Consider the following 14,484-nt stretch of genomic DNA (forward strand, 5'->3'; position numbering starts at 1 on the left):
GCTTAACTTCATCGATGACTAAGAAAACGCATGTTAAACCACAATGACATCCCACTATACACCTAGCAATTCTATTTCTAGGTATGTACTTAATGAGAACGTGTATATATTTGCACCAAAAGACATGTACTAAAATGTTCCCAAGCCCCAAACTGGAAGCTTTCCCAATGCCCTTCAACAGCTGAATGGATAAGTACATGGCAGTGTAGCCACATCACACTGCTGTGGAGCAGGCTTGACAAAGGACGGCCTGCTGGTCAAATACAGCTCACAGCCTGTTTTATTACTGGCACTCGAGCTAAGAATAAATTTTACATTTTTAAAAGGTTTTAAAAACAGCAACAAAAAACAACCAACAAACAAGAATAACAGCAAACTGAGGACTCTATGCAGCCTGCAAACTCTAAGATACTTACTGTCTGGATTTTTATAGAAAAAAGTTTGCTCTCCCTGAGTACAGCAAAGAGAATGAATAAACAATGACTACAAGCAACAATATGGATAGATCCCCAAACAACGTGTGGACTGAAAGAAGTGATACCCCAAGCATATCTGCTATATAAAAACATACAAAATTCAGCTATGATCTTAGAAGTCAGTTTGGTGGTTACAGTCGACCAGGGTAGTAAGTGAAAGAGAATATGAAGCAATGGTTTCAAAGAGTGGTTTATGTTTCACAGGTGTGCTCGGTTTGTGAATATTTTCACAAATTGTGCCTTTATGACATGTTTAAGTGTGTATTACTTAGAGTACTTACATTAGACATTTTATAGGGAAAGGCAATTTAAATTGTTAAAGTTTCCTCCCTCTCCCACATGTGGGTGATGTACAAATTTCAGGGCTTTCTATGGTGCCCAGAAAAATCAAAAAGAGATTTTTCATCTTTGGGTTGTTACCAATGATGTCTTCATTTTCCAGATTAGTGTGTTCCTTTCAGGCACTGCTACTTGCATGTGAAACTGGTATGATTTTTCTACAACACTAAAAGCCATAAAGTGGAGATATTTGATTCTTTATTATCAATTGTGGGCTTTCTCTCCGATCTGATATCCAAGGCAGTCCTTCAACATTCTACCTTCAATCTAGATCCACAATTGAACCATTTTTCTTTACCGTCACTGCTATGGACTGGTTCAAGCTGCAATTAGACATTCCCCGGTTTAGTCTATTAATTAGTCCTTTGGTTTTGAGCCTTGTTTCCCCATGCTCCCAGTGTCTATTCTCAGAGCAGTAACCCTGGGATCCTTTGAAAACAAAGATTATGTCACCACTCCTCGGGTCAAAATCCTTTTAAACTCTTTCATTCAATAAAAACCAAGTTTTACAATGGCAGCAAGACCAGGATTGCCTCACCACTCTCTCCCACAAACATGCACTTCCTTTTGCTACTCAGGCCTCCTTTTCATCCTCAAAAACTTCAAAAACAGGCTGGGCATGGTGGCTCATGCCTGTAATCCCAGCACTTTGGGCAGCTCAGGTCAGGAGACTGAGACCATTCTGAAACCCATCTCTACTAAAAATATAAAAATTAGCTGGGCGTAATGGTGGGTACCTGTAGTCCCAGCTACTCAGGAGGCTGAGGCAGGAGAATCACTTGAATCTGAGAGGCAGAGGTTGCAGTGAGCTGAGATCATGCCACTGCACTCCAGCCTGGGTGATAAAGCAAGACTTTGTCTCCAAAAAAAAAAAACAAAAAACAAAAAAAACAGCAACTTCAAAAACATTCCTTTCTTTGGGTCTTTACTAGCTGTTTCCTCTGCTTAAATCACTCTTCCTCCTGATCATCTCCATAGCTAAGCAACTTGCCTCCTTAATGTCTTTACTAAAGTTTTACCTTACAAAGAGAGGAAGGCTCAGTGAGGCCTATTGTATTGATTGTATTTGAAATTGTCGGCTGTCCCTGTCAGTCCCTATCACCTTGTTTTTGTTATTGCAATTGTTGCATTTGAACATGCTCTATTTGTATCTATGACTATCATTGTTTATTAACTGTCTTTTCTAACTAGCATATACATTCTTGGCAGGCAGTGATATTTTATTTGTGTAGTGCTGTATTTCAAGTGCCTATATCAGTGCTTGGCAAATAGAAAGTTTCAATGAATGTTGGATGAATGGCTGCATGTGGTCCTGCCTCTCAGAGACACCGTTCTTCTGGCATCTCTGAATGTTGCCATATTCCTGTGGATGTGTGTAGAAATGGGGCAACACAATCCAAGGGCTTCATGATCTCTGTTCTCCATCTAAGACAGAGTTTCATGTTTTCTTTCTCTCAGGACTGTGCTATTTTTAGATAGCCAAATCTGGGAAGGAAATTCTTTTTAAACAGCTTAAGCATTCAGCCTTGGCCCAAATCTCTGCTTGGAAAGAGGAGGGAAAAATGAAGGACAAATGGTGATTTAGACTATCACCATAAACATCTCTTTCTTTCCTAAGATTGTTGGTTGTGGAGCATTCCAGCGCTATCATTACTGACAGCAAAGTTTAGAGGTCTTTGCTTTGGGCCTGTTAATACTAACTTCGTTTTCTTTGGCTTTATAACTGGGATGTTTGGTGTCACTTTTTTTTTTTTTACAAGAGTTAGTCTTTATTTGAATTGGGCATTGAAAGTTAGTAGATTGTGTTTTACTGTACTAAAAATTTGTTTTAAGTCTATGTTATCCTGTCACATAAAGACATCCCAACTTTCCTGAACTTGTTTTCCAAGGTCATGTTTAAGCAAGCATTTGTTTATACAAATGAAGTATAAATGTGCTCATTAGTAGAAAGGCAATGCAAGACTTACTACGGAGAGACAGATAACCACATGAAAGTTATTAATGGATTGCCATATTTTAAATGCTTGGTCCTTAGAAAGATATTTTAAATGCTATTTTTTAACACAGGAAGGCAATTTTAAATTCTACTTTAAAATATATTTGACTCTATGATCACAGTGCCAAGCAGAGATCCTATTTGTTAGTGAGATTTATAAAAACATATTTTGATGTTATGCAAGCTAAGTAAGGTTTATTCTCCCACGGATAGAAGAACAGATGGATGAGAAGGTAAAAGCTCTAGAAATGCAATGCAAGCTAATGAAGATGTTAGGGTCACTTAGCAGAAATAATAATAGTGGTTACTTAAAAATCATAATACACTCTATCAAGAATTATTTTCATTAAAAATATTAATGATATAAAATTTTCAGTCCATCAAACACATCTAGAAAAACATAACTCATGAAACATATTAAATAAATGATTTTTTATAAAGTACTTACAACTTTTTAAATTTAAAGACCACAAAAAGTTATTCATATGCATGTTATTAACTAGCATTTTACACAAGAAAGTTCTAATAAGGAGCTCAGAATCAAATTATTATTATTATTATTTTATAATTAAGTGCCCAGAGGGTGCTCCTACTTGTCATAACTAAGAAATTAAGGAAAGTCCACACTCTGCTATAATCAGACCATACTTCAAATCCAGGTTGATCTAGGGCCAATTATTTAACTTACCCAAAGCTTAGTATCTTCATCTATCAAACAAGGATAATAACAGGCCCATTGCATAGGATTATTGTAAAGGTTAAGTGAGATGATATACAAAGCATATAGTAGAGTGTCTGGCACATATTTTAAATTCTAAATACAAGATTTTATTATTACTACTACAGTTTTCTTTTCCAAATGAAGCTACAGCTTTTTGCATTCAAATACAGAACTTTACATTTATTTTGTTACGTCTCATTATTAAATGTAGCTAATCTTTCCACATTATTAATATCACTTTAGATCCAAAATGTATCATCCAACTTCTCTTCTATCCCTCCAAGCCTCATACTATTCACAATTCTGATTGTCATGTCATCTAAATCTTTATCCAAGTCATTTGTAAAAACAGAGAATACAGAAAGAGGATATATTAAGATTCCTAAGCTTCAACCTTATGAATTTAATTGACGTAAGGCCAAAAATGAGTGCTCTTTGTTAAAGTCATTCCTCTGTTATAGAGCTTTTAACTATTCTTTTATAGAGTCAATAAACACTTCTCATGCTATACTGTGAATAACAGTGATTTTCATACATTTTCTTATTTCCCTACTAGAGTGTAGATTTCTTGTTATCAGGAACTATAAGATTCATTTTTAGTTTCCTACTTTAATCCACAATATGTACCAAAGTGCCTATATATGTACTTACTCAGTAGATGTTTTCTGAATTAACAGAATTAAACAATTATTTAAAGACAAGACATATCTTTGACTTTAAAATATGTCATCATTGAGAAAAAGGACATCATTTTTTGTGCAATGCATCACTTGTAGAAGGACACTAACCCACCTTTGAGATCAATAAATGACAATGAAATCCAGGAGTTCCTCACAACTATTTCATTTTCCAAATATCACGTTTCTTTTTAAAAATCCTTGTCGCCTTCCTCTACCTTAGATTGCCCTGCAGTGAAGCTTAGTTAAACCATATTTGCAAAGTTTATTGAATTCTTCAAAATAAAAATGCTATGGAATTGTGTTATGTAGATAGCAACGTGACATCTCTGTTCTCTCCCTGGTTATGACTATAAATCCCCTGCTACTGTGACCTGGAAGCAACAAAGCAATCTATAATCTGAAGTGATATAAAAATACAACACATTTCCATTGAGTGTTCCTAGAAGACTTTAGGAATGTGTTTTCTTTTAAAGCATATATCCCTTACGGTTTTTCTTGCTAAAGGGCAATGAGCAGAAATTGAAAACCATTTCCAGTGCTGACAATAACATTGTTTCACTGAACTGTGATAGGCAAATTGAATGACCTTGGACAGTCCCTTTACCTTTTAAACTTGAGTTTTTTCATCTGTGAAAAATGGAGTCAGAAAAGGTAATCTCTCACCTACCTTCAAGATCCGCCAAAATGTCAAGCAAATAGAGCCGAGTAATTTCTTATGGACAGATTTATATACACCATTGTATATGACATTACAATTTTAATTGGAGACCTCTTAAAGATTAGGATGACAAATGGATTCATGATTTAAATATAAGTGACTTAGAGCAGGGATGCGAAATTTAACTGTCTTAAATATTAACTGTCTGGAATGTCCTCCTACTTACTCTTCATGTAGATGTCTTCTGGACACCTTCCCAAGTCCAGCACTACGAAGGGTCCCTCCTCCTCTGAGCTACCCTGCATTGCCGTTTTACATCTATGCCCTACATGTTTTCATTCTCACTCTAAATTGTAAGCTCATTGAAGAATGGCATTATGTTTTATACTTCTATTTATCTTCCAAGGGCCAACATATCTAGGCATTAGAGACCTTGAGCACTCAATACTTAAGTAGCTTTTATAAATATCTGATCACTAGAAGAGCTGCATTGCTATTAAAATTAAACATGAGCCACTTTAAATGACCATCAAATATACTACAATGAGAATCAACATGAGTAGAAAGCCTGACTCTGCCATTTACCCAGGGTCTCTACCTCTCAGTTTCCAAATTTGTAAAATACTGAACTGCTACCTGCCTTTTAGAGCTGTAACAAGTATTGAATGAAATAATGTGGGCAAAGCTGGTACACAAAAGATATTTTGTAAACAGAAAGTATCAGTATCATTCTTATTGGAGCCGATATGATACTATTCACTTGCTTTCGTATGTTTACACAACTAATCAGTAGACTTTGACTTCTGCCAGTAGCAGGATCTCCTTAAATATTTACCTTCTTAGGACCCAACCCTAAAGAGTCTGACTTTGGTAATTCTTGAAACTTGTTTTGAGAAATGCTGTCTCAGAGTCAAATTGTTCATAACTTAACCTTACTCTTAAAATATTTCCAGTGGATATACCTGAGAGTTCCAGAGTTTCAAGCATTTCACTCTCTACTAAGTATCACAATATTATGGTATTTTAAGGCATGCTGTCTTGAAAGTTAGGTGACTTGGTGAAACAACCTGGAAGCTATTAGCTTGAAAAATAGGAATGAAAAACTATCGAGTGTGATCTTTCTGACCAATGAAAATAATTGCTTTCTTACAGCCTGAAAATTACACAAACGTGTTTTCCCCCATAGTACAACTGCCATTTTCAATTTCCAAGTATGGCTAAGGCCTCAGGTTATCCAGTCTTTTTGAACTTTAACATCTTACACAATTATTTTTAAGAAAAGGTTTACCCTGGATTTCATTTTGTTGTTCTGCCAATTGGCAATATCACTATCACAATTGCTATTAAAACTGGTGTCAGTAAATTGCTTCAGCCAACACTTTTTTAATATATTGGTCCTTAGCTCAACTTTCACACACTTTAGAATTAAGAGAGAAAACCCTAGAAGATTAAGGGAGGGCACTAGTGCAAAAACCTTCAGGATTATAGATATATGCAGTCTCTATTAGCATAAACTTAGACTACAGAATTATTTTATATTTTAGTCTTTTTTTTTTTTTGAGACAGTCTGTCTCTGTTGCCTAGGCTGAAGTGCAGTGTCACAATCTTAGCTCACTGCAACCTCTGTCTCCTGGGTTCAAGGAATTCTCCTGCCTCAGATTCCCAAACAGCTGAGACTACAGATGCCTGCCACTACATCAGGCTAATTTTTGTATTTTGAGTAGAGATAGGGTTTCACTATGTCACCAGGGTGGTCTCAATCTCTTGACCTAGAGATTCACCCACCTCAGCCTCCCAAAGTGCTGGGATTACAGGTGTGAGCCACTGCACCCGGCCATAGTTTAGTCTTTAAACTTATATTAGTCTGTTCTGACACTGCTGTAAAGAACTACCTAAGACTGGATAATTTATAAAGAAAAGAGGTTTAATTGACTCACAGTTCCGTAGGCTGCACAGGAAGCATGGCTGGGAGGCCTTAGAAAATTTATGAACATGGCAGAAAGCAAAGGGTAAGCAAGCCTGTCTTACCATGGTGAAGCAGGAGAGAAAGAGAGCAAAGGGAGGAGTGCCACACACTTTTAAACCATCAGATTTCATGAGAACTCACTCACTATCATGAGAATAACAAGAATGAAATTCATTGCCATGATTCAGTCACCTCCCACCAGGTCCTTCCTTTAATTTGACATGAGATTTGGGAAGGGACACAAAACCAAACTCTATCATAAATTTTTTTTTTTCCTGAGACGAAGTCTCCCTTTGTTACCAGGCTGGAGTGCAGTAGCGCGATCTCGGCTTACTGCCACCTCTGCCTCCCAGGTTCAAGCAATTCTCCTGCCTCAGCCTCCTGAGTAGCTGGGATTACAGGCACATGCCACCATGCCCAGCTAATTTTTGTATTTTTTAGTAGAGACGGGGTTTCACCATGTTGGCCAGGTTGGTCTTGATCTCTCGACCTTGTGATCTGCCCATCTCAGCCTCCCTAAGTGCTGAGATTATAGGCGTGAGCCTCCATGCCTGACCCATAATAACTTTTTAAAAGAAGTATAGAATTATAAAGTATAGAAGTATAAAAACTAATGTATATTCCCTTTTAGAGCTGCTTATTATTTGATTGTGTAAGTACACCACTGTTATTCAACTACTTCCCTATTGATGATCATTTAGGTTGTTTACAGTCTTTGCCATTACAAATTGTGCTACAATAAATGGCCTTGGGTAGATTTTTATTTTTTTACAGTCCTGGCAGCCTATCTTTGGGATGGAGTCTTAAAACTGGCACTGTATACCTTAGAGTATTTAGAGTACTGTGTGTCTGTTCTGAAGATATACATTATACTGTGAAATCTCCTTAGTTCCATCTTTATGGGGTAACCCAAGGGTTCTCTTTGTTGGTTTTCTATCATGAGTAACAGTGAAATGGTTCAGTATTCCCTCCTCCCCTCCCCCACTGGGAAAAGATTCTATTCTTTTCCCAGCATCTATTTCCAGGTCATATTCTCTTATTCCCTATTAAAACCTGTAACACTGTTAGTGAACCTAATCTATTTTTTCATATAATCTTTCCAGACTTGTTCCATATTTTATTGATTGTCAGAGAACACAGTCCCTGTATGCTACACAGTTTTCTTTATAAGCATTATTTAGTCCCAGTTCTACAACAAAACATAGATTTAATGCTCATCACCACTCTTTGTGCAGATGTCACTCAACAATTTTGGCTGTTTGAAGTTTCTTTTCTAATAGACTTTTTGGAGAATGCTCATAGAAACACTATTTCTTGAATTTTTGGAAGCTCTAAATCATTTAGCTTTTATAAGATAAAGATCATTTTGGGTCATGTCTTTTTTCCTGAGTATCTTACATATATTACTCAGTTTGCTTTCTGGCATAAAAGCCAAAAACTTCTATATTCTTTCCCTTATAATTTACTTGGTCCTTTTGACTGCATGTTCAAAGGAGACTCTATATTCCTTTTCTTTAAAGTCTAATAGTTTCACTAGAATATGAATCAATGTGGACCATTCTGGGTCAATATTCCTGGATATTCACTAACTCTTTTCAGTTTCTGGCTTCCAGTCTTTTTATCTCAGGGAATATTTATTGATTTCTACTGTTTGTTCTATTCTTTTGCTTTGATTATTCTTTGGCAATTCCTATTGTATGCATAGGAGTTCTTTGTGTTTTATGTTTTTCACTTTCTCTTTTGTTCTTTGCATTTCTCTTCACTTACTGTGTTTTAATTTTTTTCTGTCAATCATCAGTTTTTCTTAAGGCATTATCTGTGGAGTTTGTCCACTTCTGAGTTCCTTTCCGGTTTGCTGTTCATTTCTGATGTGACTTTTCTCTTTTATTTCTACATCCTTCTTGAGATTTGACAAATCTCTCTTTAAATTTTTCTTTCCCAAATTATTGTATTTCTGAGCTTTTCTAATTGTCATTTATTCTGTTTATCCGAAGATTTTATATCTATCATTTTCTTAATTATTATGGGATATTCAAATACTAGGCTCAGAACTTCAACTGCTCTGCAGCTGTGTCTTTCTGTCCTGTATCATTTATATTAACATCATTCGACTGTTCTATGATCCTTTTCTATTCTTATGTTAAGACCGACAAATTTTCTTTTTCTTTTAGGAGATGAGGCTGGGCAAGAATAGCTTTCCTAGTTCAATCACCCTGGAATTCCCTCTTCTACTCTGTCTGTGAAGTATTCTCTGGTACATGCTAGATCTTCTAGCTCAATTCTCCTTTACTATTTCTGTTTAGAGTGTCCCTTCTCTTTGCCAGACCGTCCCAGTCTTGATCAGATTTTACTGTACTCTTGGAGGTTTCTCCTTAGTAGGAGACTTTGTCCTTCATTTACTTTCAGAAGTGCTTGGGGCTCAAGCCACTCTAACCCTGATTAACACACCATGATTCCCCTGCATTCACCCCTGAAGAGGGGACTGCCATGACCCCCGTCCCTGACTCAGCTCCTAACCTCGGATTTGCATCTGAGCTTTGTTGAGATGCAATAAAGGCATCCTTCCTCCTGCATGCCTGATGCCATATGGATCTTGCTGCTGTTTTTAATTATTATCGACTTGCTTGTCTTTTGGAGTTCATGGGAATTCCCTGTCACCCAGCTTTATTATACACAGTTGCTATGCGACTTTTGTTTACCTATCCTACTTTTCTGTTTTTGTGCAGGTTTCATAGCAGTTACGTTGCTATAACTGTCACCTCTTTTGATTCCTCATCTTTGACCATATGTTGCTTCAGAAAATAGGTTTTAAAACAATCCAGATTGGGGGGTTACATTCTTTTTGCCACAAGATCAATCAGTGGTGAATATTTGGAATTGTAGAAGTACAGAGAAATTGGATTCCATGCTGCCTCATTTTGTTCTAATTTTTTTTCTGCACTGTCATCATGTGGTAGTGGACACTGTAATATGGTGTGGATCAGCAGAGGCTGTAGCAGTCAAGTGGGAAAGTCATGACTATTTTGTGTCTTTTATAATAAGTAGGATTACAATGAGTGACCGAAAGGAAAGTGAGTATGGATTTCAAATAATAAGAACAATGTAAACTGAAGAAAAGAGGTAATAAAGAATATAGATTGAGTTGCATTGGAAGGAAATATAAAATGAAGCCAGACCCTTAAGAGCTTGAGTATTGGGCCGGGCGCGGTGGCTCATGCCTGTAATCCCAGCACTTTGGGAGGCCGAGGCGGGTGGATCACGAGGTCAAGAGATCGAGACCATCCTGGTCAACATGGTGAAATCCTGTCTCTACTAAAAATACAAAAAAATTAGCTGGGCATGGTGGCCTGTACCTGTAACCCCAGCCACTCAGGAGGCTGAGGTGGGAGAATTGCCTGAACCCAGGAGGCGGAGGTTGTGGTGAGCCGAGATTGCACCATTGCACTCCAACCTGGGTAACGAGTGAAACTCCATCTCAAAAAAAAAAAAAAAAAAAACAGTTTGAGTATTATGCCAAAGTCTTAACTTGTCACGAGAAAGTTTTAAGGAAGGGAATTAGGCTACTTTTGAACTTATATTTTAACAAAATGAGTGTGAAGGTTAGAGTAAAGAAATAGTGTAGGAGCTAAGGTCACTGACATGATAAAATTCACTTTATTTTCAGTTTCTGAAGTCAAGAGAAAGAATAATAATTTCATACAAGTGAAACAGTTGTGAATATATCTAAACACAATTTTCACATTAGGAAAAGTGGCACAAACCATAAAATAACTTTAGGTAAGAGGGAAGGTCTATCATAGTCGATGGTTATAGAAATTCACCCTACAGGCCAGGCGCAGTAGTGCACACCTGCAATCTCAGCACTTTAGGAGACTGAGGTGGGCGGATCATGAAGTCAAGAAATCAAGACCATCCTGCCCAATATGGTGAAACCCCATCTCTACTAAAAATACAAAAATTAGCTGGGTATGGTGGCATGTGCCTGTAGTCCCAGCTACTTGGGAGGCTGAGGCAGGAGAATCACTTGAACATGGGAGGCAGAGATTGCAGTGAGCCAAGATCATGCCACTGCACTCCAGCTTGGCAACAGAGACTGAAAATAGAAAAAGAAAAGGAAAGTCACCCTACATACTATCTACCCTTGAGCAGAAAAACGGACCAGTTCCTGCCTGTTGGAGTAGAGGATACAATGGGAAGCCTCCTTCCAGGCAAACATGCAAATCTCAACTCTCCTGGGGAAATCACTCAGATCTACCACTAAGATAAATTATAGGTAAGAAACCTGAGATTAAATAAATTTGAAAATGTTTGCTTGTTTAGGATGAGTTAGCTGTTTCTGTAGGTGCCGCAATTCAAATAATAATTTGTGATTGGATGAGTAAGTACATAAACTAGGGAATATCAGGCAAATTACTGAGCTTTGAAAACTAAGAAGTATGCAGGAGAGCCTGGCTGCTTTGTCCCATGCCCCTCAGCTCATTTCTATACATACTCGCACACCTTGAGGGGGAGTTTGCAGGCACTCTTACAGCATCCACCTCTGGTGCTTCTCTGGCTGAAAGCTTTCTTTGGCCCCAAGGGAGTTTTCTAAGCTCATGTTCAGGACAACCTGGAACTGCCAGGATTCAACATCCTGAGGACATTTTTTAACCAAAGGACAGCAGTCAGAGGATAAATACCTGAGCTTTTCTATAGCTTAGTGGAGAAATTCAGAGCCGCTTTCTGCAAGGTTCCTTGGAATACCCCAGAAGAAGTGAGCCCCAGTTACCCACAGTCCATCCATCTATCCACTCAGGATTGGCTTTCCCCCTTCCAAGCCACATTTGCCTAACTTCTCACATATGCTTCCTGGAATGACCCTTAAATATATTTCCTGTAACCGAGTCCTTGTTTCTATCTGCTTTGTGAGGAATCCAAATGATGACCAGCAAAACTTTCATTTAAAAAAATACTTCCTAAATTGTTTTATGTTCTGTTTCAAGGATCCACTGGAAACTTCCCAATATCTGATACTGACTTGTAGTGATTAATATAATTCCTTTTTCAATGCAAGAGTTGTGTTTTTCATCTTGGTATTCATAGTGCCTGACCTATTCCCCAGCATAGAACATCTGAACGTTAAATAATTGTGGCATGAATGAATGAAGTTCCAATAGGAATTTTTTTTATGTAGGAATAGAGCCCAAGAAGCAATATATATACACAAATCTCAGGAAGCAGGTAATTGCATCAATCCAAAAATAAATAGCAAAAGGAAGCAGAGATAAGATTTCAGGAACAAGGTCCTTTCTCAAAGATTGCAGTTCTTAAGAAATACCTAACTCCAGAGGGAGAAGGAGAGGATGAAGCCTGTCATATACTCATTTAATCCTTGCAATGGTCTTCAAATACAGATGTTATGTGCTTTGTTTAATGAATAGAAAAAATAAATCCTAGAGAAGTAAAGGAAGATGACCAAGTTTATGTTGTAAGTAGTGATTGAAGAACCAAGATACAAGTTATCTGGTGTTTTAGCCATAATTTCTACAAGCGAAAACTCCTAGAAGGACTCAAAGGAATCCTGTTTCTGAGGAGTCAATCTCCCAGGTACCTCCCTGTATCTCAAGATATGTCTAGAGCACAGGAATAAGAATTTGGGAGCCACTGTAACTGTTTTAGAATGTAACATCTTACAGTTTCTTTGAAAACAATCGATGAAATGTCCCAAAAGAGTTACAGAATGGCCAAATTCTCACCAATGGTACTTTTCAAAAGAAACATAAATAAAGGAATATGCATTATTCTTTCTTCTTTTTCATTCTGTGTTACTGAACGTAATTTCCTCAAGTATAACAAAAATGAACTCCCTCTCTTTATCAGTCAGTGTGCTCCCCTCCTAGGATTCAAAATTACAGTGCTGTTTTGGAGGCATCATTTTGCTTCCATGGTAGCAATTTGTCTAAATCTTTGCCTTGTGGCTGCAATGAATGCATTTGGCAGGAGGAGCAAGTTGATAGGGAAAGGGGGAGCTTCTGTGAACACAGGTACCTTGGGAAATCAGCAAAGATGTGACAAGAAATACACAAAAGCTACCCAGCACAGGCTACATGTTTTAAATGGAACTTCATTAAATGTATAGACTTCTTACAGTTTGCCTCAGCATGGCAGTGAGTTTCTACAGAGAGTCTGAGAGCACTCAGAAGTTTTCTTTCACTTCTCTTCTTTTTAACTCACTCCCTACAAGCACTGATAAAGAAAAGGAGAATAACTGCTGGTTCATAGTAACTTTATAGCAGGATTTATGCCATCTGCTATTGATTTTCTGAAAACTATAGAATCAAAGCCAAGGGGGAGCCTTAATTTATGAAATAAGAAGTTGAGCCATCGAAAGAGTGGGCTTAGTAGGGATTGCATTCAAAAGCATTGCACCCAAAGGGATGTACATTCAGAGATGCTCTAGAAGGCAACCTTTACTAGTGCTGTGCTCAGAGGGAGGGCCCTGAGTCTTAGCAATGTCTAGCACAGAGTTGGTCCTCAAAGAATATCTACTTAATGAATGAGTGTCCCACTGGTGGAAGCCAAAACCCAGAATCAGGAAACAGAACCAGACTTTCAAAGATGGGAATTAAAAGCAAGAAATCACAGGGTTAAACATAGCAAGCAGGAGACTGTGGACACCAGGAGACTTGGACTTTTACAGCTGCAGAAAACATATTTCACAGGTGGGCTGAAGTTGGTGTGAGGTGAGCCTAAAATGCTAGAAAGAGGAGCTGTCACTTTAATCTGTAGGCAATAGAGAGCTAGGAAAGGTTTTTTAAAGTAGAGGTATCAAAATAGATTTTTTTTTTAAAGTTTATTAGCGGAATGGTTTTGAAGGGAGGAAAAGATAGGCATAGGAATAAGTCAGGAGTCTAGTCCCAGCAAGAGGATGTAGTGGTTAGGAGCAGATGTCTCCAAGTAAGAGAGACCTGGAATTGTAATCCAGATGTGCCATTCGCTAGTGAAATCTGAGTAACTTATTTCTTCAAGTATCAATTGAAGAATTGATACTTGCATAGACATAGGCATAATTTATTAATTTAAGATTGTTAAGCCTCTGTTCTAGCAGGTGAATGAATAGTAGAAAGCCTTCCATTAAACATTTTGAAGAGGTGACACGTCAAGAACCAAAAATAAAGGGGGGTGGGGAGGCGAAGGGGTACACATAGCAAGAGGATAAACATTTCATGAAGAGGAAATCATTAGTGTAAATGCTTTGAGGCACGAATGACAGGCGCACTGAGGGAACTGAGAGGTCAGTATGGACTTGTGGGTAATAGCAAGAGTGATTGAGCTGAGGACAGAGAGCTGGGCAGGAGCCAAGGTATGGAGAGCTTCAGAAGAAAGGCTAAGAGGACAGGAGGTATTTTAAATGCAATGGGAAATGTATATAGCATATTACTGTAGATCACTATTGCTGAATAGAAAGTGGATTGCTGTGGGATGTAGATTGGAGCTGGGAGGCTAGTTAAAAAGCTGTTGCAGAAGTCTGGGAAAGAGATAATGGTGACTTGAAATAGGGTTGATGATGAAGAAGAGAGGGAAAATCACAGATCTGGCACACATTTAAGAGGTAGATTCAGCATAACTTGCTGATAAACTGAATTCAGGGAGTAATAGAAGGCAAGGA

The 14,484-nt window shown here is 37.8% G+C and overlaps 1 pseudogene; it reads right to left on the reverse strand.

The window, feature by feature from the left end:
• The window catches only part of LOC100404095 (proliferation-associated protein 2G4 pseudogene), a 29,309-nt pseudogene extending 24,134 nt beyond the window's left edge, over window positions 1–5,175 (reverse strand).
• Window positions 5,176–14,484: the final 9,309 nt, after the last annotated feature.

This window comes from Callithrix jacchus, chromosome 13 (assembly GCF_049354715.1).
Source record: "Callithrix jacchus isolate 240 chromosome 13, calJac240_pri, whole genome shotgun sequence".
Classification (NCBI taxonomy): Eukaryota; Metazoa; Chordata; class Mammalia; order Primates; family Cebidae; genus Callithrix; species Callithrix jacchus.